Source organism: Myxine glutinosa, chromosome 9 (assembly GCF_964187855.1).
Source record: "Myxine glutinosa chromosome 9, kmMyxGlut1.1, whole genome shotgun sequence".
Classification (NCBI taxonomy): Eukaryota; Metazoa; Chordata; class Myxini; order Myxiniformes; family Myxinidae; genus Myxine; species Myxine glutinosa.
The window spans coordinates 88,289,016-88,311,910 of record NC_136269.1 but is presented as its reverse complement, the minus strand read 5'-3'; the positions used below and the strand labels follow the sequence as shown (position 1 = coordinate 88,311,910).

Below are 22,895 nucleotides of genomic sequence, written 5' to 3'. Positions count from 1 at the left end.
AGAGAAAAGAGGGACAACACAGGCAGAGTTGTAAATACCTGGAAGATGGGAAAGAAAGGTAAATCATTGGGGAGGAGGTGGAGGGCTAATGGGTAGAGAAAGGATTCACTCATGAGGCATGTTGTTGGGGGTTGGGGGGGAAGGGAGAGAAAAGGTAGCGGGAAATGCGTGTCCAGGTTCGGTTGGTTCAGTGGCCCGTTCGAGATCAGTACGGTCCCATGCATGGAGGGAGACGAAGGGGGTCGGTTTGCAAGAAAGCCAACCTACAATGTGTGGGATGGGACGTCCTAAATAAAATACTGAGGGTGGGACAGAAGGAAATTACATTCAGGACAAAGACCAAGACATCAGCAGACAATGGACAAATACTAGTATTCTCAGAGAGCAAGGAAATGAGGTCAGTTGGGTAGTGAGAACACAACTACACTTGCACTCTTGTGCCATCGCCGAGAGCAACTGCAGGAGGAATATTCGAAAGGGTCGATGGCGGTTCAGAAAATTAGTGAGAAAAGGGTCTCACAAGGACAACCACCATAAGCAGGAGCAGTTGCACAAGCACAAGGACAACACCACCATAAGCACAAGGACAACATCAGGCGTGGATTTTTGCCATCAGGCTACCATGAGCAATACCGACCCTAGGACACCGCCCGCTCAACCTCGAGACCAATAGCTACCTGTACGGTGTACCTGTCGGAGGAACTAGTGCTGACCACCTGCATGGACAAAGCATCACTGCCCAATCCCATCAAATGCTGCCTGGCACGTCCTCGTTGCCCACATCCTGATCCATGCACTACCGACCCTAGGACACCGCCCGTTCAACCTCGAGACCAATAGCTACCTGTACGGTGTACCTGTCGGAGGAACTAGTGCTGACCACCTGCATGGACAAAGCATCACTGCTCAATCCCATCAAATGCTGCCTGGCACGGCCTCGTTGCCCACATCCTGTTATGAAACAATGCCAACTCTCACTACGAACATGACTGCTGGGTCAATGGGGACAACAGGAGGAATGAAATCTCCATCGGACCAAACTGTGGTGTTGTGAGCATGTCCTCCACAACCCAAAATATCGTCGATGCCCGGCAGACAAGGCCTTTCGACAGGAAGCCAAGCAATCCCTCCATAGTAAATGTAGCCGGGAACACGTCCCGTGCTCATTGTTTTCCAACGACCAAGAGAGGAAACATTTCCAGACAGAAGTGTCTGCCATTTGTCAGAAAAAATAAATAATTAATAACTGTAATAATACGTGTCCGCGGCGACGGAGTGACACAGACACAGATGGACGACATGCGCGGACAGAACCGTGTGGTGCTGTTCACGTACACATTCAAACACGTCGAGATACCTGTCCTGCGTTCGTACCCAGGTGAGCAGCCTTCGCGACGGTCAGACTCAAATAACGTTCTAGACGGACACGAGACACAGACGGTTTCTATGGAGCATCGACCGAAACACAAAACGGGGACGGACGCATTAAAAAAAAAAAAGCCCTTGTTGTGAAACACCGAGGTCGACGCAGACAAATCGCTGACAGACAAGAGAAAGCATCACGTGACACAGTGTAAATATATATATATATATATACATATATACATACATATACAGTATATGCATGTACATGGACAAGGAGAGACGTTAAACCGCCGTGGGCGACCGGGTAAGACCGAACGACCTCGCCGGCGTCACGAGCAACACCGTTGAGACCCAAGTCGAGCGATTTCAAAGTCTTTCACGATCGAACGACATGGACTCCGTTTCCGGCAGACACCTCGTCCCCGGTCCTGAAGTAACAAACGCAGGACTTTTTTTGGTTTATTTTTTATATATATCGGGTCCCCGGGACGAGGGAGGGGGCGACGGGGGGCGCGACCAGGCGCGAAATGATCCTCACAAGACGACCGACGGGGAAGACCGACCGGTGGGGGAAAGGGGCGCCAAAAGACAACACAATCGTTCCCGCGTCGCCCGCAAGCGTGTCGGGCCGCAGCCTAGACTAGCAGACTTCCTCCGACGCCGGAGCGCAAAGGCCCGCGGGCCTCGGGCACCTTTGTGGACCGGGGCTGCCGGCCCTGCGGCCTCCGACGAGAGCTAGGGGTCCGGAGAGACCCCGGCTGAAGGTCTGTGCGCGTCCGGACCGGCTTTTTCCCGGGGCCTACAACACTCGAACCGGCAACACTTACCTCGCGTAGTTTCTGGAACCTCTTCTGCTGCTGCTGCCCGTTTGTTTTCCTCTCTTCTCTTCGTCCCTTCCTCCTCCTCTTCCTCTTCTTCTTCTCTTCTATTCTCTTTTCCCCTCTTTTTTCCTCTTCCTTTCTGTCTCGTCCCGCCACCCCTCCCCCCTGTCCCTTCCTCTCTGTTTCTCCTTCTCGTGGCTTCGTGTCTTGTTCCCCCTCCCCTAACCCCAATGAGGCTTCCCTCCGGGTCCAGCGCGAAACTTTGGCGACGGAGGAGAATTTGGGTGTTTTCGTCAGGGGTGGCGGTACCTCGGAGCCCCCTGCACTCTCTCTCTCCCTCTCCTTGGCTCTCTCTCTCTCTCTCTCGTTCTTTCCCTAGATCCACGCAGCGCCGACTCGAACCCCCCACACTCTCCCCCCCCGACCCCCCTCCTCTTCCTCCCCTCCCCCAACCCCCGCTCGACCGTCCCCCGCCTCCTTCCTCTCCCGGCTGTCCCGGGCTCTCCTAATCTGCAGCCGCCCGGGTGGGTAACTCGCCTCGTTGGCGGCGTCACTGCGCGCTCGGTCCAGGCCGGCTCGTGGTTGGGGATCGGGCCACGTCCTGCCCTCCTCTAACGCGGTCCCTTCCCACCCGGGCTCCAGCTACGTCTTCCTCGCACTCGTGCGCGGCCTCGTCCATCCCACCGGATCGTGCGGGAAGCTCTCGGTGCCTCCTCACTCCCTCCGCTCCTCCAGCTTCACCTGTCCGTGTCTTTGTCTGCTCGTCTCGTGCTCTCTCGCTTCCATCGTGTCGTAATGGCGGCGCACGTCCCAGGTGGCGCTCCGGCCTCAAAATCACGTCGCCGTAGCCATAATGGCGAGCGCACGGTGCTCGGAGGAAGAAAGACGGACCGGGGAGGTTTATTTAGCGCGAAGCCGCACGGCGACGACGCGGCCGCCATGATGGGCCGGCCACGGACACGGCGCCGCCAAGACTCGGAACCGCCGAGCGTGTTTCGTGGAGATCACATGAATTCCGAGTGTTTGGTTGTTATTTGTAACCCCTCTGTCGGGTGTTTCACTGCAAGCTGCCGAGCGCTTGGTCTCGGTCCGACCGACCCGCGAAGCGTCTCGACGGCCCCCGGACCGCGCCCTGTCTCGCCGCCATTGTCTGTTCGAAGCGGTTCGTTATAGGCGTCGCCGGCTCTGTTCGTTTGTCTCTTTCTCCAAACCCCCCCGACTTGTAATTTTGAGAGCGGGAGTTGGCTCGACGTGGTTGACCATTTGTTTAACATTCGCGTTTGGACACCGACGACCTGCCGAATGAAGATTGGTTTCGGGCTTCTCGCCAACTCGACATTGTCTGTGCGGTTCCCGCTCGACTTGCCTCGCACACTCTTTCGAACATGGTCCTCGTTCCGTGCCTCCAACGCAGGGGGAGAGTTACGTCTGTACGGGGACGAGACTTTAGGGTTTGTTGGAGACGGTACGAGACGTGCATGGGTGCGTTGGAGCTGAGGTTTATTGGGGAAGGGGATGGGGCTTGCATTGATGTGATAGAGGAGGAGATGGGGCTTGCATTGATGTGATAGAGGAGGAGATGGGGCTTGCATTGATGTGATAGAGGAGGAGATGGGGCTTGCATTGATGTGATAGAGGAGGAGATGGGGCTTGCATTGATGTGATAGAGGAGGAGATGTGGCTTGCATTGATGTGATAGAGGAGGAGATGGGGCTTGCGTTGATGTGATAGAGGAGGAGATGGGGCTTGCATTGATGTGATAGAGGAGGAGATGGGGCTTGCATTGATGTGATAGAGGAGGAGATGGGGCTTGCATTGATGTGATAGAGGAGGAAATGTGGCTTGCATTGATGTGATAGAGGAGGAGATGGGGCTTGCATTGATGTGATAGAGGAGGAGATGGGGCTTGGATTGATGTGATAGAGGAGGAGATGGGGCTTGCATTGATGTGATAGAGGAGGAGATGGGGCTTGCATTGATGTGATAGAGGAGGAGATGGGGCTTGGATTGATGTGATAGAGGAGGAGATGGGGCTTGCATTGATGTGATAGAGGAGATGGGGCTTGCATTGATGTGATAGAGGAGGAGATGGGGCTTGCATTGATGTGATAGAGGAGGAGATGGGGCTTGGATTGATGTGATAGAGGAGGAGATGGGGCTTGCATTGATGTGATAGAGGAGGAGATGGGGCTTGCATTGATGTGATAGAGGAGGAGATGGGGCTTGTATTGATGTGATAGAGGAGGAGATGGGGCTTGCATTGCTATGTTGGAGGAGTAAATTGGGCTTCCATTGCTATACTTGAGCAGGGGATGGGGCTTGCATTGCTATGATAGAGGAGGAGATGGGGCTTGGATTGATGTGATAGAGGAGGATATGGGGCTTGCATTGATGTGATAGAGGAGGAGAGGGGCTTGCATTGATGTGATAGAGGAGGAGATGGGGCTTGCATTGATGTGATAGAGGAGGAGATGGGGCTTGCATTGATGTGATAGAGGAGGAGATGGGGCTTGCATTGATGTGATAGAGGAGGAGATGGGGCTTGCATTGATGTGATAGAGGAGGAGATGGGGCTTGCATTGATGTGATAGAGGAGGAGATGGGGCTTGCATTGATGTGATCGAGGAGGAGATGGGGCTTGCATTGATGTGATAGAGGAGGCGATGGGGCTTGCATTGATGTGATAGAGGAGGAGATGGGGCTTGCATTGATGTGATAGAGGAGGAGATGGGGCTTGCATTGATGTGATAGAGGAGGAGATGGGGCTTGCATTGATATGATAGAGGAGGAGATGGGGCTTGCATTGATGTGATAGAGGAGGAGATGGGGCTTGCATTGATATGATAGAGGAGGAGATAGGGCTTGCATTGATGTGATAGATGAGGAGATGGGGCTTCCATTGATGTGATAGAGGAGGAGATGGGGCTTGCATTGATATGACAGACGAGATGGGGCTTCCATTGATATGATAGAGGAGGAGATGGGGCTTGCATTGCTATGCTGGAGGAGGAGATGGGGCTTGCATTGATGTGATAGAGGAGGAGATGGGGCTTGCATTGATGTTTTAAAGGAGGAAATGGGGCTTGCATTGCTATGCTAGAGGAGGGCATGGGGCTTGCATTGATGTGATAGAGGAGGGCATGGGGCTTGCATTGCTGTGCTAGAGGAAGGGATGGGGCTTGCATTTATATGATAGAGGGGATGGGGCTTGCATTTATATGATAGAAGAGGGGATGGGGCTTGCATTGCTATGCCAGAGGAGGAGATGGGGCTTGCATTTATATGATAGAAGAGGGGATGGGGCTTGCATTTATATGATAGAAGAGGGGATGGGGCTTGCATTGCTATGCCAGAGGAGTATATGGGACTTCCTTTGCTATGTTGGAGGAGTAAATGGGGCTTCCATTGCTATGCTTGAGCAGGGGATGGGGCTCGCATTGCTATGCCAGAGGAGGGGATGGGGCTTGCATTGCTCTGCCGGAGGAGGGGATGGGGCTTGCATTGCTATGCCAGAGGAGGAGAGGGGGCTTGCATTGCTCTGCTAGAGGAGGAGATGGGGCTTGCATTGCTATGCTAGAGGAGGAGATGGGGCTTGCATTGCTCTGCTAGAGGAGGAGATGGGGCTCGCATTGCTATGCCAGAGGAGGGGATGGGGCTCGCATTGCTCTGCCGGAGGAGGGGATGGGGCTTGCATTGCTATGCCAGAGGAGGAGAGGGGGCTTGCATTGCTCTGCTAGAGGAGGAGATGGGGCTTGCATTGCTATGCTAGAGGAGGGGATGGGGCTTGCATTGCTCTGCTGGAGGAGGGGATGGGGCTGCCATTGCTATGTTGGAGGACAAAATGGGGCTTCCTTTGCTCTGCTTGAGCAGGGGATGGGGCTTGCATTGCTATACTAGAGGAGGAGATGGTGCTTCCATTGCTATGGTGCTTCCATTGCTGTGCTTGAGCAGCGGATGGGGCTTGCATTGCTTTGCTAGAGGAGGAGATGGGGCTTGCATTTATATGATAGAGGGGATGGGGCTTGCATTTATATGATAGAAGAGGGGATGGGGCTTGCATTGCTATGCCAGAGGAGGAGATGGGGCTTGCTTTTATATGATAGAAGAGGGGATGGGGCTTGCATTTATATGATAGAAGAGGGGATGGGGCTTGCATTGCTATGCCAGAGGAGTATATGGGACTTCCTTTGCTATGTTGGAGGAGTAAATGGGGCTTCCATTGCTATGCTTGAGCAGGGGATGGGGCTTGCATTGCTATACTAGAGGAGGAGATGGTGCTTCCATTGCTGTGCTTGAGCAGGGGATGGGGCTTGCATTGCTTTGCTAAAGGAGGAGATGGGGCTTGCATAGCTATGCGAGAGGAAGAGATGGGGCTTGCATTTATATGATAGAAGAGGGGATGGAGCTTGCATTTATATGATAGAAGAGGGGATGGGGCTTGCATTTATATGATAGAGGAGGAGATGGGGCTTGCATTTATATGATAGAGAAGGGGATGGGGCTTGCATTTATGTGATGGAGGAGGGGATGGGGCTTGCATTTATGTGATAGTGGAGGAGATGGGGCTTGCATTGCTATGCTAGAGGAGGGGATGGGGCTTGCATTGCTATGCTCGAGGAGGAGATGGTGCTTGCATTGCTATGATAGAGGAGGAGATGGGGCTTGCATTGCTATGATAGAGGAGGGGATGGGGCTTGCATTGCTATGATAGAGGAGGGGATGGGGCTTGCATTGCTATGCTCGAGGAGGGGATGGGGCTTGCATTTATATGCTCGAGGAGGGGATGGGGCTTGCATTGCTATGCTGGAGGAGGAGATGGTGCTTGCATCGCTATGATAGAGGAGGGGATGGGGCTTGCATTTATGTGATAGAGGAGGGGTGGGGCTTGCATTGCTATGCTAGAGGAGGGGATGGGGTTTGCATTTATGTGATAGAGGAGGAGATGGCGCTTGCATTGCTATGCTCAAGGAGGGGATGGGGCTTGCATTGCTCTGCTGGAGGAGGGGATGGGGCTTGCATTGCTCTGCTGGATGAGGGGATGGGCCTCGCATGGTTATGCTGGAGGAGGAAATAGGGCTTGCATTGCTATGCTAGAGGAGGGGAGGCTTGCATGTATGTGATCGAGGAGTGGATGGGGCTTGCATTGCTATGCTGAAGGCGGAGGTGGGGCTTGCATTGTTACGTGAGGGGATGGGGCTTGCATTGCACTGTGAGGGGATGGGGCTTGCATTGCTGTGCTAGAGGAGGGGAGGCTTGCATTTACGTGATCGAGGAGTGGATGGGGCTTGCATTGCTATGCTGAAGGCGGAGGTGGGGCTTGCATTGTTACGTGAGGGGATGGGGCTTGCATTGCACTGTGAGGGGATGGGGCTTGCATTGCACTGTGAGGGGATGGGGCTTACATTGCTATGCTGGAGGAGGGGATGGGGCTTGCATTTCTCTGCTCGAGGAGGGGTTGGGGCTTACATTGCTGTGCTAGAGGAGGAGATGGGGATTACATTGCTATGCGAGAGGAGGACATGGGGCTTACATTGCTCTTCGACCGTGGTTCTTAACCTGGGTTCGACCGAACCCTAGGGGTTCAGTGAGCCAATCTCAGGGGTTCGGCGGAGGTCCTCAGAAACGCATTGCAATATTTTTTATTTTTTTTTCGTTTTGTAGCAATTTTGATTCTATGTGTAATTACGCTTATTATTAATATCATTATTATATTGCTATGTATGTTACGAATGAATGGAAATGTTATTTGTAATTGTATTCCCATCCAATTGTAATTGTATAATTGTATTCATCGAAGTTTTGGGAACTGAATGGTGTGCTGATGACGAGGGGAGTGTCGTTGAAGCTGAAGGGGAAGGTGTATGCTGCATGTGTGAGAAGTGTTATGATTTATGGGAGCGACACATGGGTAATGAACGTAGAGCAGCAACGAAGGCTGGAAAGAGTGGAAATGCGAATGGTTCGGTGGATGTGCGGAGTATCCTTGAGAGAGGAAGACGAATGATGAATTGTGAAAGATGATGGGAATGGAGCCTGTGATTGATGCTGTGAAGAGGAACAGGTTGAGATGGTTTGGTCATGTGTTGAGGAAGGATGAAAGTGACTGGTTGAGAAGAGTGATGGAAATGAATGTAGAAGGAAGTAGAGGACGGCGAAGACCGAGAAAGACTTGGCTGAAGATTGTGGAAGAAGAAATGCGGGCAAGAGGGTTAACAAGGAGAGATGCAGAAAATAGGGCAAAATGGAGAAGATTGTTCTGGGGACCGCAAGGCTAACCCCCGCTCTTGCAGGGAAAATGGCCTTTAAAATGCATGTTGTTTGTTGTTGTTGTATTCCCATCCCATTCATGGTTTCTCTGGTCTGTGTTTAAGATAAGTTGTTTCACACTGACTGTAGTAAGTTGAATCAATGAGCAACTTGCTAATTATTCTGTTGATGGTGCTTACTTGCTTACTTACTTACTGGATTTTGGACTTTGCAGGTGTTCGGAAATTCCAGTGAATAGCCTCGATTAGCTTGCCGTGTGCCGTGCGTCATTGGTCGCACCTTACTTTGGAGTTACTGGTTCATTGAAAAGTAAGTTGGAAATGTTTGTGGATATGCAGGGCGGGTTCTGAGTTATATTAAAGTCAAAAGTGGATGGTGATTTTAAAATATGATTGAATTACTCAGAAAATTAGGTGGAGGTGATATAACTCCTTTGGTCGCAATTCAAAACTAACAATTCGCAGTTTTCTATGTGATATTATAATGGAATTTGAGGTGACACAGAGTTGAGTAGATAAATAAATCCCGTCATCGTAACTATAAGTTATGTTTTCTTCGTTAAAATTTCTCAGTTTTCAGAGGGGTACTGATTACATTTAAGCATGTTCCTTTTTTAATTTTTGTCATATAATTATTTGCTCGAACTCAATTAAGTTCAGTTTGTTACTTTATTTATTTATTTATTTTTTGCAGTATGTCGAGCAAAAAAAGGAAGTGGTTGGAAGGATTACGCGCGGTACGGGTTCACGTGTGCTACCTTGCCCACTCTCGGCTTCGTTCCAATTGACAAACCGATCCTCACCGTGTCATATGAAGTTGCGTACCTGATCACAAAGCAGGGCAAACCGCACACCGTTTGCGAGGCACTCATCAAACCGGCCGCGTTGAAGATGGCCAACATCATGCTGGGAAAAGCTGCTGAAAACAAGTTGTCTCTCGTTCCACTCTCAAATGACACCATCAGATGCAGAATCGACGACATCCTCGTCCAGGTAGTTGCAGATTTAGTCGCGAGCCCGACGAAATTCAGCCTTCAACTCGACGAGACCACCGATGTTTCGAATTTGAGCCAGCTCATCTTATTTGTGCGTTATGTCAACGGAGACAACATCAACGAAGACTTTCTGTTCTGCAAGCCTCTCACAACAACGACGAAGGCAGCTGATGTGAAGAAGCTTGTGGACGACTTCTTCAGAAGCAACGGCCTCTCATGGAACATGGTGTCTGCAGTTTGCTCGGACGGAGCTCCAGCCATGCTGGGATGCAACTTCGGTTTTGGAACGCTGGTGAAGGCCGATGCACCACACATCATCGTCACGCACTGTGTCCTGCACAGACACGCGCTGGCATCAAAAACCCTGCCTCCATAACTGGCCAATGTTCTGAAAATCGTCGTTGAAACTGAATTTTGTGCGAAGCCGTGCTCTGAATCATCGCATCTTCAAAGAGCTGTGCAATGAAATCGGCTCTGAATTTGAAGTCCTTCGCTACCACTCTAACGTTCGATGGTTATCACGAGGGAAAGTAGTGAGCCGTGTTTTTGCCTTGCGTGTAGAATTAGCCCTGTTTTTGCGAGAACACCAGCATTGCCATGCAACGCACTTCCAAGAGTCAGAGTTCATCCTTGCCTTGGCGTACTTGGCTGACATCTTCAACGCACTCAATCATCTCAATTGCCAGATGCAGGGTGGTGGAGTGAATGTCATCGAATCTGAAGAAAAGCTGAGCGCTTTCCGAAAGAAGTTACCGTTGTGGAGGCGGCGAACAGAGAACGACAACTTCGCGAACTGTTCACTACTGGACGAGTGCGTGAGCGGGATCGAAGATGAGTCTGAAGTTGGAGGCACTGCTGTACCCCGGGGGAGCTGAAGCAAGCGATTGCCACGCACTTGGATGAGCTGGGAAAGGCATTCGATGGCTACTTCGCTGACCAAGATCAATACCCAGCATGGGTGCGGCAGCCGTTTACTTTCGACATTGCAACGGCAGATGTCAACGACCAATACCTCGACGACCTCATCGATCTTCAGCAGAGCCAGACTCAACAACAACTCTTCGGTACAACAACGCTCTCAACGTTTTGGTGCCGCCAAATGGAAGGGTATCCTCACATCACTAAAATTGCCCTTGAGATCCTCACGCCGTTCGTTACAACGTATCTCTGCGAGCATGCATTTTCGAAACTGGTGGACATTAAAACAAAGAAAAGGAGCAGGCTTGCATGTGAAAATGATTTGAGGGTGGCCCTTGCCAAAACAAAACCACGCATTTCCCAGATCGCCTCCCGAAAAGAAGAACAGAAAACGCATTAAGATGCAATTCTTCTTAATTTTTTGGTCAAATTTGAGGGCTTCCGCGAGTGTTCGGTGGGTTTCGTTCGGGTTCGGCACCTTTTAAAAGGTTACGAACCACTGCTCTAGGTGATTGAATTTGTCCAGTCCTGCACTTGGTTGAGCCATGTTTGCAGGTTTGGCATATTCAGTTTTAGTAAAGAGAGTACGGAGGATGCATTAGAGGAGGACATTGCAAGAAGTGACCTTTTTTTTTTCTTGGCTCACTTTTCACAATGTTTTCACGAAAGCCCGAGGTTCAAGGACAAAAGATTCAGTCTCTGTCTCGAATTGACTTTTCGTTTTGATCTTTTATTTTTGAATGCCATACCATATTTTGTTCTGCTGATATGGGCATTGAAAAAGAAATGATATTACAACCCCTGTCAAAACTTTTCGCTTCTTGATGTGTTGGATCGGCTCTCTCGTGTGACCTGAATGCGAATGGGTGTTTTACGAGAGAGACTTTCTTGGGCAGGGACAAGACCCGCAGACGGTGGGAAAGGGTGTGCATTAACGCGAGTCGGGATGCTAAGGAGAGTTGGGAGGATGGGAAGGAACATGGGGGATGGGAAACTGCGAGGGAATGAGATGGGGGATGGGAAGGAGGGCATGAGATGAGGGAGGCTCTACTGCAGTGACGTAAGTGTACTTTGACCGCAGTTTGCGGAGGCGTTGCCAGTTTAACGGTTTCTAAAAGCATTGCAGGCAACTAGCATCACATGAGCATTAATATAGTTAAACACAAGGCTTTCCATCATGTGGGAATAGCAAGCTTGGTGCTCTAAGGGTTCTTGAAGTGATGTCTTGAGCTGGAACGAGCACATTCAAGCTTAGCTTATAAACTCGGAAAACTTCTCCAAAGAGCTTTCCAAAATAAGAGCAACCATTGAAACTATATTGAGGATGAACATGCAGCTCTTTGTGATGGAGTGACAACTTGGGACAGGTACATGAGCCACTGAATCGAGTGGTGGTCCAATAGAAACACAAAATTGGGAAACTAAATAAATGGAAAAAAAATCATGCAATATTATTTTTATAGGTTAGTGTTATGACTTCACGGCCCAATTCAGCCCCATTAAAGGTATGAAATGTGTAAACGACACAACCGTCAAACAAAAGGTCCGTGCGCTGAATGAATGGGGCGATCCCCTTCTTCGAGCTTGTATTCTACAACCTCTGCCACGTAGCATTGTCCATTTGTGTGAACACCCTGATAAGTGTGGGGTCGGAGGCCTCCGGCTCGGAAACTGCTGGCTCATGCTGACTGACGTCAACATCCCGACGCTTCTCCGTGACGTCATCCGGCCGCCATCGTCTCCGTGAACAAAGGGTTGAGCTCACCGTCTGTCGTTGCGTTGAAGAAGGCAGTCCATTAGAAGCGCTTTGTGGATCTTAATTCCTTGCATCGTGCTCATGTAAATATAGTGCTCCATCGGTTTGCCTCGGATCGGCGAGAGGGACGGCAGTTTCCTCTTCCATGGTGGGCGCGCACCTCTTTTCTACGATGCTCGTACCGTGTCCGTGCACATTTTCCCCAAACCTCTCGTGCATCGAGCGTCGTCCCATTCATTTCGGGGCCTTGTCTTTATTACGTGCGCAAAATCAGAATTCCCCTCCCCACCTTTTCACCCTACATCGCCCCTCCTTCTCCTTTCCAACCCCCTCCTCCCCTCCCCTACGTTTTCCTTCCTTCGTCTTCTCCTCCCTCCTCACGTCGCCCTTCGCCCTCCCTTTTTCCTCACGTCGCCCTTCGCCCTCCCTTTTTCCTCACGTAGCCCTTCGTCCTCTCTCTCTCCTCACATAGCCCTTCATCCTCCCTCTCTCCTCACGTAGCCCTTCGTCCTCCCTCTCTCGTCACGTAGCCCTTCGTCCTCCCTTTCTCCTCACGTAGCCCTTCGTCCTCCCTCTCTCCTCACGTAGCCCTTCGTCGTCCCTCTCTCCTCACGTAGCCCTTCGTCCTCCCTCTCTCCTCACGTAGGCCTTCGTCCTCCCTCTCTCCTCACGTAGCCCTTTGTCCTCCCTCTCTCCTCACGTAGCCCTTCGTTCTTCCTCACCTCTCACGTCGCCCTCCGTTCTTCCTCACCTCTCACGTCGCCCTTCGTTCTTCCTCACCTCTCATGTCGCCCTCCGTTCTTCCTCACCTCTCACGTCGCCCTTCGTTCTTCCTCACCTCTCACGTCGCCATTCGTTCTTCCTCACCTCTCACGTCGCCCTTCGTTCTTCCTCACCTCTCACGTCGCCCTTCGTTCTTCCTCACCTCTCACGTCGCCCTTCGTTCTTCCTCACCTGTCACGTCGCCCTTCGTTCTTCCTCACCTCTCACGTCGCCCTTCGTTCTTCCTCACCTCTCACGTCGCCCTTCGTTCTTCCTCACCTCTCACGTCGCCCTCCGTTCTTCCTCACCTCTCACGTCGCCCTCCGTTCTTCCTCACCTCTCACGTCGCCCTCCGTTCTTCCTCACCTCTCACGTCGCCCTCCGTTCTTCCTCACCTCTCACGTCGCCCTCCGTTCTTCCTCACCTCTCACGTCGCCCTCCGTTCTTCCTCACCTCTCACGTCGCCCTCCGTTCTTCCTCACCTCTCACGTCGCCCTCCGTTCTTCCTCACCTCTCACGTCGCCCTCCGTTCTTCCTCACCTCTCACGTCGCCCTCCGTTCTTCCTCACCTCTCACGTCGCCCTCCGTTCTTCCTCACCTCTCACGTCGCCCTCCGTTCTTCCTCACCTCTCACGTCGCCCTCCGTTCTTCCTCACCTCTCACGTCGCCCTCCGTTCTTCCTCACCTCTCACGTCGCCCTCCGTTCTTCCTCACCTCTCACGTCGCCCTCCGTTCTTCCTCACCTCTCACGTCGCCCTTCGTTCTTCCTCACCTCTCACGTCGCCCTCCGTTCTTCCTCACCTCTCACGTCGCCCTCCGTTCTTCCTCACCTCTCACGTCGCCCTCCGTTCTTCCTCACCTCTCACGTCACCCTCCGTTCTTCCTCACCTCTCACGTCGCCCTCCGTTCTTCCTCCCCTCTGACGTCGCCCTCCGTTCTTCCTCCCCTCTGACGTCGCCCTCCGTTCTTCCTCACCTCTCACGTCGCCCTTCGTTCTTCCTCCCCTCTGACGTCGCCCTTCGTTCTTCCTCACCTCACGTCGCCCTTCGTTCTTCCTCACCTCTCACGTCGCCCTTCGTTCTTCCTCACCTCTCACGTCGCCCTTCGTTCTTCCTCACCTCTCACGTCGCCCTTCGTTCTTCCTCACCTCTCACGTCGCCCTTCGTTCTTCCTCACCTCTCACGTCGCCCTTCGTTCTTCCTCACCTCTCACGTCGCCCTTCGTTCTTCCTCACCTCTCACGTCGCCCTTCGTTCTTCCTCACCTCTCACGTCGCCCTTCGTTCTTCCTCACCTCTCACGTCGCCCTTCGTTCTTCCTCACCTCTCACGTCGCCCTTCGTTCTTCCTCACCTCTCACGTCGCCCTTCGTTCTTCCTCACCTCTCACGTCGCCCTTCGTTCTTCCTCACCTCTCACGTCGCCCTTCGTTCTTCCTCACCTCTCACTTCGCCCTTCGTTCTTCCTCACCTCTCACGTCGCCCTTCGTTCTTCCTCACCTCTCACGTCGCCCTTCGTTCTTCCTCACCTCTCACGTCGCCCTTCGTTCTTCCTCACCTCTCACGTCACCCTTCGTTCTTCCTCACCTCTCACGTCGCCCTTCGTTCTTCCTCACCTCTCACGTCGCCCTTCGTTCTTCCTCACCTCTCACGTCGCCCTTCGTTCTTACTCACCTCTCACGTCGCCCTTCGTTCTTCCTCAACTCTCACGTCGCCCTTCGTTCTTCCTCAACTCTCACGTCGCCCTTCGTTCTTCCTCACCACCTCTCACGTCACCCTTCGTTCTTCCTCACCTCTCACGTCGCCCTTCGTTCTTCCGCATCTCTCATGTCGCCCTTCGTTCTTCCCCACCCCTCACGTCGCCCTTCGTTCTTCCCCACCCCTCACGTCGCCCTTTGTTCTCTCCTCACGTTGCCCTTAGTGCTCCTCCTCCCCTACGTCACCCTTTTTTCTCACACTCAGGCACGTCACCCTTCATCCCCTCCTCACCCCCACCTTTTCTCCCCCTCCCCTGCGTTACTGTTCGTGCTCCTCCCCCAGCCCCGCCATACCCGTCTCCCCACCCCTTATCTAACCCTTTTTCTCACTCCCCCACTCCCCTCACTGGGCTGAGAATCGAACTCAGGTTAGAGGGCTGAGCAGGTCCCTTCCTCCTATCACCCCCAACACCCCCTGCCTCCCACCCAGGTCTCTCCTCCCCTCCCCTTCACAAGTCACCCTTCGCTTCCCCTTCACACGTCACCCTACGCCTCCCCTTCACACGTCACCCTAGGCCTCCCCTCGCACGTCACCCTACGCCTCCCCTCGCATGTCACCCTACGCCTCCCCTCGCACGTCACCCTACGCCTCTTCTCGCACGTCACCCTACGCCTCCCCTCGCACGTCACCCTACGCCTCCCCTCGCACGTCACCCTACGCCTCCCCTCGCACGTCACCCTACGCCTCCCCTCGCACGTCACCCTACGCCTCCCCTCGCACGTCACCCTACGCCTCCCCTCGCACGTCACCCTACGCCTCCCCTCGCACGTCACCCTACGCCTCCCCTCGCACGTCACCCTACGCCTCCCCTCGCACGTCACCCTACGCCTCCCCTCGCACGTCACCCTACGCCTCCCCTCGCACGTCACCCTACGCCTCCCCTCGCACGTCACCCTACGCCTCCCCTCGCACGTCACCCTACGCCTCCCCTCGCACGTCACCCTACGCCTCCCCTCGCACGTCACCCTACGCCTCCCCTCACACGTCACCCTACCTCCGCCCTCCCCGTACACGACCCCCTTCCCACACCTCCTCCCCCACCTCGCCCTCCTTTCTCACCCCCCTCCTCCTTGCCCTCCCTTCTCACCTCCCTCCTCCTTGCCCTCCCTTCTCACCTTCTCCCCCTTGCCCTCCCTTCTCACCCCCTCCCTGCTTATCTAAACCTTCGTCCTCGCCTTCCCTTCCCACCCCCACCTTGTCTAGCTCTTTCTAATCCCCCCACCCAGCCCCCACTTTCTCTCACTTCCCACCCTTTATTCATCCTGCACAATGCAGATCTATTAATAGCTGTGCCTTATTTATTTTACGGGCCTTTGTGGATTTCCTGATTATGATTTGGCGTCTTAATTGTACATCGCACCTTCCCTCTGCCATCTCCAGGCATTGCAAAACGTCATTGCCGGGCACCGAAGGGGGCTCGGCAGTGACGCACGCTGAAAGGGAGTACTGTACTCAGTTTTCACTCTGGTTGTTTGTTTTCTTGCTTTCTTGTTTGTTTTTTCTTGTTTTCTTGTTTGTTTGTCCGGACGATATCTCAGCCATCCTTTGAGCTAGGAAGCTGAAATTTCGGCACAATAGTGAGCAAGTCCTTTCTCAAAAACTGTATTTTTTGTTTTTTGAATAATCAATTAATTGAGGAGTTATTTAATTATTAGCGATTAATTAACTACTTATTTAATTAATCAAATTTCATTTCTCTTCTGACCATTAACTCAGGCACCTTTTGAGTTAGGAAGCTGATATTTGGACATGCCAATGACCAGGTGATTTGGCTGCAAAGGCTATTTTGATTTATTAATTAATCAATTAATCGATTAATTATTTAATTATTCGATTAATGACAAACTTTTTTTTTTTTTTTAGTTACAGATTCTGATGAAATGGTGGTGGTTTATGTGTTCTCTGACCGAATTGATTAATAATTTTATTTTTTTATGATTATTATTAATTTATTTTCATTATTAATCATTTATTTATTTTCTTCCTCATTTGGCCAATATCTCAGACACCTTTTGAGCTGGGAAGCCAATATTTGGACATGACTGACCAAGTGATGTGGCTATCAAGGATATTTTTGATTGATTGATTAATCATTTAATCGATTAATTGTTTAATTATTCGATGAATGACCTAATTAATTAATTTTTTCAGTTACAGATTCGGATGAAACGGTGGTGGTTTATCAAGGATATTTTTGATTTATTGATAAATCATTTAATCGATGAATTATTTATTGATTAATCGATTAATTATTTATTGATTAATCAATTAATTATTTAATTTTTTATTAATGACCTATTTAATTAAATTTCTAAAAGATACATCTTCGGATGAAGCACTCTTGGTTTAGTTATGCAATTAGCCAATATTGATTAAGAAAATATTTTGTGATAATCTTTTATTGATTTTAATTATACAATTAATCAATCAATTAGTGTACACCTCTCCCTCCCAATGCAGCCTCTATGAGTTGCACTGTGGTGTTGCCTGGCGCCTTAGGTGCCCTGGCAATGCCGCGCTGTAGAATATTTAATTATTTGGCATGGGGGCGGTGCACTTTGAATGTATCTTTACTTGTTGGACACCGCACCTTTCCTATGCCATCTCCAGGCATTGCAAATCGTCATTGCTGGACACCGAAGGGGGCTCGTCAGTGACGCACGCTGAAAGGGAGTACTCAGTTTTCACTGTTTTCTTTCTTTCTTTCTTGTTTGTTTGTTTGTCCGGGCGATATCTCAGCCATCCTTTGCGCTAGGAAGCTGAAATTTCGGCACAATAGTGAGCAGCTCCTTTGTCAAAAACGTTATTTTTTGTTTTTTGATTAATCAATTAATTGAGGAGTTATTTAATTATTAGCGATTAATTAAGTACTCATTTATCTCACATCCCTGGTGTTGGGCTAGTGGCTAGGGTGCCGGCTAAGGATCCTAGGATCCTGGGTTCGAATCCCGGTCAATCGCTGAATTAACGCCAGGGGGGTTGACTCAGCCTGTCATCCTTCCGAGGTCGGCAAATTGAGTACCAGTTCACTGGTAATTCCCTGCTTATCGTTAAAGGCGGCAAAAAGGGTTGGCGTCAGGAAGGGCATCCGGCCGTAAAACATTGCTTCAAAAAGGGGACCGAAAAACAACAACAACCACAGTTCCCGAAAAAGGCCAACCCCCGCTTGCGGGGAAAAATGGCCTCTAAAGGTGGGGTTTTTTTTGTTTTTGTTTTTTAAATTAAGTACTCATTTAATTAATCAAATTTCCTTTCTCTTCTGACCATTAACTCAGGCACCTTTTGAGTTAGGAAGCTGATATTTGGACATGCCAATGACCAGGTGATTTGGCTGCAAAGGCTATTTTTGATTTATTAATTAATCAATTAATCGATTAGTTATTTAATTATTCGTTTAATGACTAAAAAAGTTTTTTATTTTTTTTATTTTATTAAGTACTCATTTAATTAGTCAAATTTCCTTTCTCTTCTGACCATTAACTCAGGCACCTTTTGAGCTCGGAAGCTAATATTTGGACATGAGTGACCAAGTGATGTGGCTATCAAGGATATTTTTTGATTTATTGATTAATAAATTCATCGATTAATTATTTAATTATTCGATTAATTACTAAAAAAAACATTTTTCCCCCCAGCTACAGATTCTGATGAAATGGTGGTGGTTTATGTGTTCTGTGACCGAATTGATTAATAATTTAATTTTTTAATGATTATTATTTATTTATTTTCATTATTAATCATTTATTTATTTTCTTTCTCATTTGGCCAATATCTCAGGCACCTTTTGAGCTGGGAAGCTAATATTTGGACATGACAGTGACCAAGTGATGTGGCTATCAATGATATTTTTGATTTATTGATTAATCATTTATTGATTAATTGATGAATTATTTATTGATTAATCAATTAATTATTTAATTTTTTATTTATGACTTATTTAATTAAATTTCTAAAAGATACATCTTCGGATGAAGCATTCGTGGTTTAGTTATGCTATTAGCCAATTGATTAAGAAAATATTTTGTGATAATCTTTTATTGATTTTAATTATACAATTAATCGATCAATTAGCGCCCCGGCAATGGCGCGCTGTAGGATCTATATAATAATAGCGTAAGGACTCGACTTTGTTATCCCTTTTACGCCGCACCCAGTGACCCGATGCCCACGGCACTAATGGATTTACGATCTACGAACCGCGCTCTTTGTTTATCACGTACAGCCATACTCGAAACATCTGAATTGGCCGACGTTGGGGCCCAAAAGCATCCGATTAACTGCCGATACGACGCCATCTTACGATGCCATCGTATTGGCGTCTGCTGGGCGAAGGCGAAGCAAGCCGTCCGCTGATTGGACAGGCGAAGGCGAAAGCAAGCCGTCCACTGAGTGGACAATCCAGAGCATGCATTTGTGCCGGTGTCGGCGATCGTTGTTCATATACGCACTCTTCATTCTCATCTTTCTTCCTAACTCTTACTCAGACAAGCAAATCCCCTATGCCATCCATAATGGTACACTATATCCATGCACCACATCCTCCCTTCCGTGGATGTTCCACGGGTTTCGGCTAGTATTTAATTATTTGGCAAGGGGGCGGTGTACTTTGAATGTTTCTGTACTTGTTTTCTTTTATTTTTGGACGTGGCAAAAATAAAACTTCCTCTTACCTTCCTTGTATGCATGGGAACGAAACACTGCTGCGTGGTCCATACGTTTGTTATTTTAACAGCCAATTCATATGATCATGTCATTGCAATAACCACTCTATACGTTTGTTATTGTAATTCATCTTTCATTTAGCATGCAGCCTGTGGCTGCTGGTTGCATCACTTTGAGAGGTGACAGTGCTGTTGATGCAGTGCCCTCTGTAGGTTAGAGCAGGAATTTGGTCAAAGTGCCTCCGATAGTTCGACTGCCCTTCGCAAAGGACACCGTGGGATCTTCAACATCCACTAACTAATGCCGACAGATGGAACACCCAGTTTAATGTCCATCCGAGGGACGGCACACACACACTGATGAATCCCCCTGCCTGTGAGACACCAGGATGACATTGTATACCTCAGCTGAGAATCGAACCCAGGTTAGAGGGCTCAGAAGTGTGTGCATAACTCTAGACTGTCCTGCCAGCCCGTTATTGTAAAATTGGTAGTTTCTGTCAGATATGTTTATATCAAGGCGCCCCATAGATCCATGGCTTTCCCTTTATATGGAATGGTTTGTCTGTATGCAACTTTAACACAACAACAACAACAACATGCATTTTAAGGCCATTTTCCTTGCTAGAGTGGGGGTTAGCCTTGCGGTCCCCATGACAATCTTCTCCATTTTGCCCTATTTTCTGCATCTCCCCTTGTTAACCCCCTTGCCCGCATTTCTTCTTCCATCATCTTTAGCCAATTCTTTCTCGGTCTTCCCCGTCCTCCACTTCCTTCTACATTCATTTCCATCACTCTTCTCAACCAGTCACTTTCATCCTTCCTCAACACATGACCAAACCATCTCAACCTGTTCATGCAACTTTAACACACGGACTGAAAATTAGTTTCTCTGCTTCCACTGGACAAAACCGGCTACAATTTTCAGAAGTAAATGCTTTTTACGTCGGGGTAATATGTTCCAAATTTCAGCAACGTCAATTTCCGCATTCTTGTTTTATTAAGAAAACCCTCGAATTGGTGTCTGTCTGTCTGTTGTCCGTCCGTCTGTCCAAAATGTGTTGGCGCTCATATCTCAATATATGATCAATATATATCTCAATATCTCATATCTCATATATATGTCTCAGTGGCGAGTTTGAGGTGAAGGTGGGAGTGCATCAGGGGTCGGTACTAAGTCCACTACTATTTGTAGCTGTGATGGAGGTGCTGGCTCAGAACAGAACGTAAAGGAGGGTTTACCGTGGGAGTTGTTGTTTGCAGATGATCTGGTGTTGATTGCGGAAAGTATGGATGGACTGAAGGAGAAGATGAAGAAGTGGAAGGAATGTATGGAGACAAAAGGTCTGAAGGTGAATATCGGAAAGACGAAGATGATGGCATGTGGTGAGGTGGAAAGAACTGGGAAGTGGCCCTTGTGCTGTGTGCAGGAAGGCTGTCGGAGTGAACGCCATTCAGTGTACAATTTGCGCTGAGTGGGTTCATCAAAAATGTAGTGGTCTGAGAGGGTCATTAACCAGTGTGGCAGCTACATTCAAATGTAAGGTGTGCACAGAGGGAGCTGCAGATGGAGGAAATGTTGAGTTGGATCTTGGAGACGGCATGAAGCTGGAAGGTGTGAAAACATTTTGCTACCTAGGAGATATGCTAAATGGAGAAGGTGGATCAGACTCAGCAATGGTTGCTGGAGTGAGATGTGCATGGAAGAAGTTTCGGGAACTGAGTGGCGTGCTGATGAGGAGGGGAGTGTCGTTGAAGCTGAAGGGAAAGGTGTATGCTGCATGTGTGAGAAGTGTTGTGATTTATGGGAGCGAGACATGGGTAATGAACGTAGAGCAGCAACGAAGGCTGGAAAGGGTGGAAATGCGAATGGTTCGGTGGATGTGCGGAGTATCGTTGAGAGAGAGGAAGACAAATGATGAATTGCGAAAGATGATGGGAATCGAGCCTGTGATGGATGCTCCGAAGAGAAACAGGTTGAGATGGTTTGGTCATGTGTGAGGAAGGATGAAAGTGACTGGTTGAGAAGAGTGATAGAAATGAATGTAGAAGGAAGTAGAGGACGGGGAAGACCGAGAAAGACTTGGCTAAAGATGGTGGAAGAAGAAATGCGGGCAAGGGGGTTAACAAGGGGAGATGCAGAAAATAGGGCAAAATGGAGAAGATTGTCATGGGGACCGCAAGTCTAACCCCCACTCTAGCAGGGAAAATGGCTTTAAAATGCATGTTGTTGTTGTTGCTCATATCTCAAAGGCTATACATTGAAACTAGTTGAAAGTTGGAATATACATTGGCCAATATGTCCAATTATTGGCTTTCAAAAAAATTCCACTTAAGTGCCATAGTTTTTGCTTGGTTCATAGGGGTGAACCCCAAAAAGTTGGGTATAGAAAAATTTCGACTCTGGTAGTAATGAATATAGAATGCATGCAATATAGCATGAATGATATACATATGCAATAAATACATAGTGTATATACATATATATATCCATCCAGGCTGTGGACAATACAATGTAGAATGCCGCTTCTATGGCCAAAGAAAATGAAGGACATTCTTGGGTAAAATGCAAGCAAGCAGAAGTACCCATCCCAATGATGGGAACAGTTTAATTTACTCTATCATCTTAAATTATTTCATGGACTTTATAAAGGTTAATTGTGTTGCACTCAAAAAATCCAGCCTTTTCCATTTGCAACCAATTGGTCCACCCTTGCTTTGGTGAAGGATCGCAATTCATGGCCTAAGTTATGTTGATCTCGGAGTTTTGTTGCAAGGGCTCTTTTCAGGAACCTCATCGAGTCCTGGGCAGCCTCCAACTGTCGTTCATTTGTGGTAATGTTCCCAGGGATTATTTCTTGGATCATTGTGAGGTACTTCTTTTTCATTCCCATTGCTCCAATTATAATCACTGGTACAATTTTGGCACTCCCAGGATCGTTTCACTTCATTCTTGATGTCTTGGTATTTGGTCATTTTCTTGATATCTGTGTTGCTTCGACCAAAATCACTGGGTACTGAAACCTCAATTAGCAATGCTTTCTTTTCCTTTTTGTATTTGAGTACTATATCCGGTCACAGAGCTTTGTTTTCTATGTTCACGCTGGATGGGATCATCAGGTCGTACGTTAGCAATTGTCCTTGTTTCAATGATTGCTTTTGCCTCATATTTCCATGAGTTTTGTGGAAATGGGATATTACAATTTCTGCAGATGTGCCAGTGGATTACTCTACTTACCTCGTTGTTCCTTTGGGTGTACTGCTGTTCTGACATGAGATTTTTACATCCCAATAGGAGATGACTCATGCTTTTTTTTTTTCTACCTTTCAGAACCTACACCTGTCCGAATGACTCAGTTTTGACATTGTCTTAAAGCCATTCCTGCCGTGTCCTTGGTCTTGAACATTTATTTTTATGATTAGTTCTCCATCACAGTTGAGCTTACCCCTTCTCAGCCATTCCAGTGATCCTTCTTTGTCTATCCCCAATCTGTCCAATTCTTTTTCTTTTCTTTTTCCCCTGCTCTTTTGTCTTTCTCCCAGTTGTCACCATTTATCTATTGATATTTCATCTTGTATTTTTCTTTTGTCTTTTTTT

The 22,895-nt window shown here is 48.9% G+C and overlaps 1 protein-coding gene and 1 long non-coding RNA gene across 6 annotated transcripts in view; one reads left to right on the top strand and one right to left on the bottom strand.

Annotated features, from left to right (window-relative positions):
- Positions 1 to 2,584, bottom strand: part of ANKRD11 (ankyrin repeat domain 11) — a 319,696-nt gene extending 317,112 nt beyond the window's left edge. The window contains exon 1 of one of the 2 annotated variants that reach the window (XM_068128855.2): positions 2,193 to 2,584. The gene's annotated coding sequence lies outside the window, so the exon portion shown is untranslated. The remainder of the gene's footprint in view (positions 1 to 2,192) is intronic. The other variant, XM_078784506.1, reaches the window with a different exon arrangement.
- LOC137435238 (uncharacterized) overlaps positions 1,884 to 22,895 on the top strand; it is a 33,336-nt gene continuing 12,324 nt past the window's right edge. Inside the window, exons 1-2 of one of the 4 annotated variants that reach the window (XR_010986019.2) lie at positions 1,884 to 2,129; positions 8,668 to 8,762. This is a non-coding gene — a long non-coding RNA (uncharacterized LOC137435238). Of the gene's footprint in view, positions 2,130 to 2,614; positions 2,893 to 3,298; positions 3,669 to 8,667; positions 8,763 to 22,895 lie in introns of those variants that run through there. The other 3 variants (XR_010986018.2, XR_010986017.2, XR_010986015.2) reach the window with 3 other exon arrangements.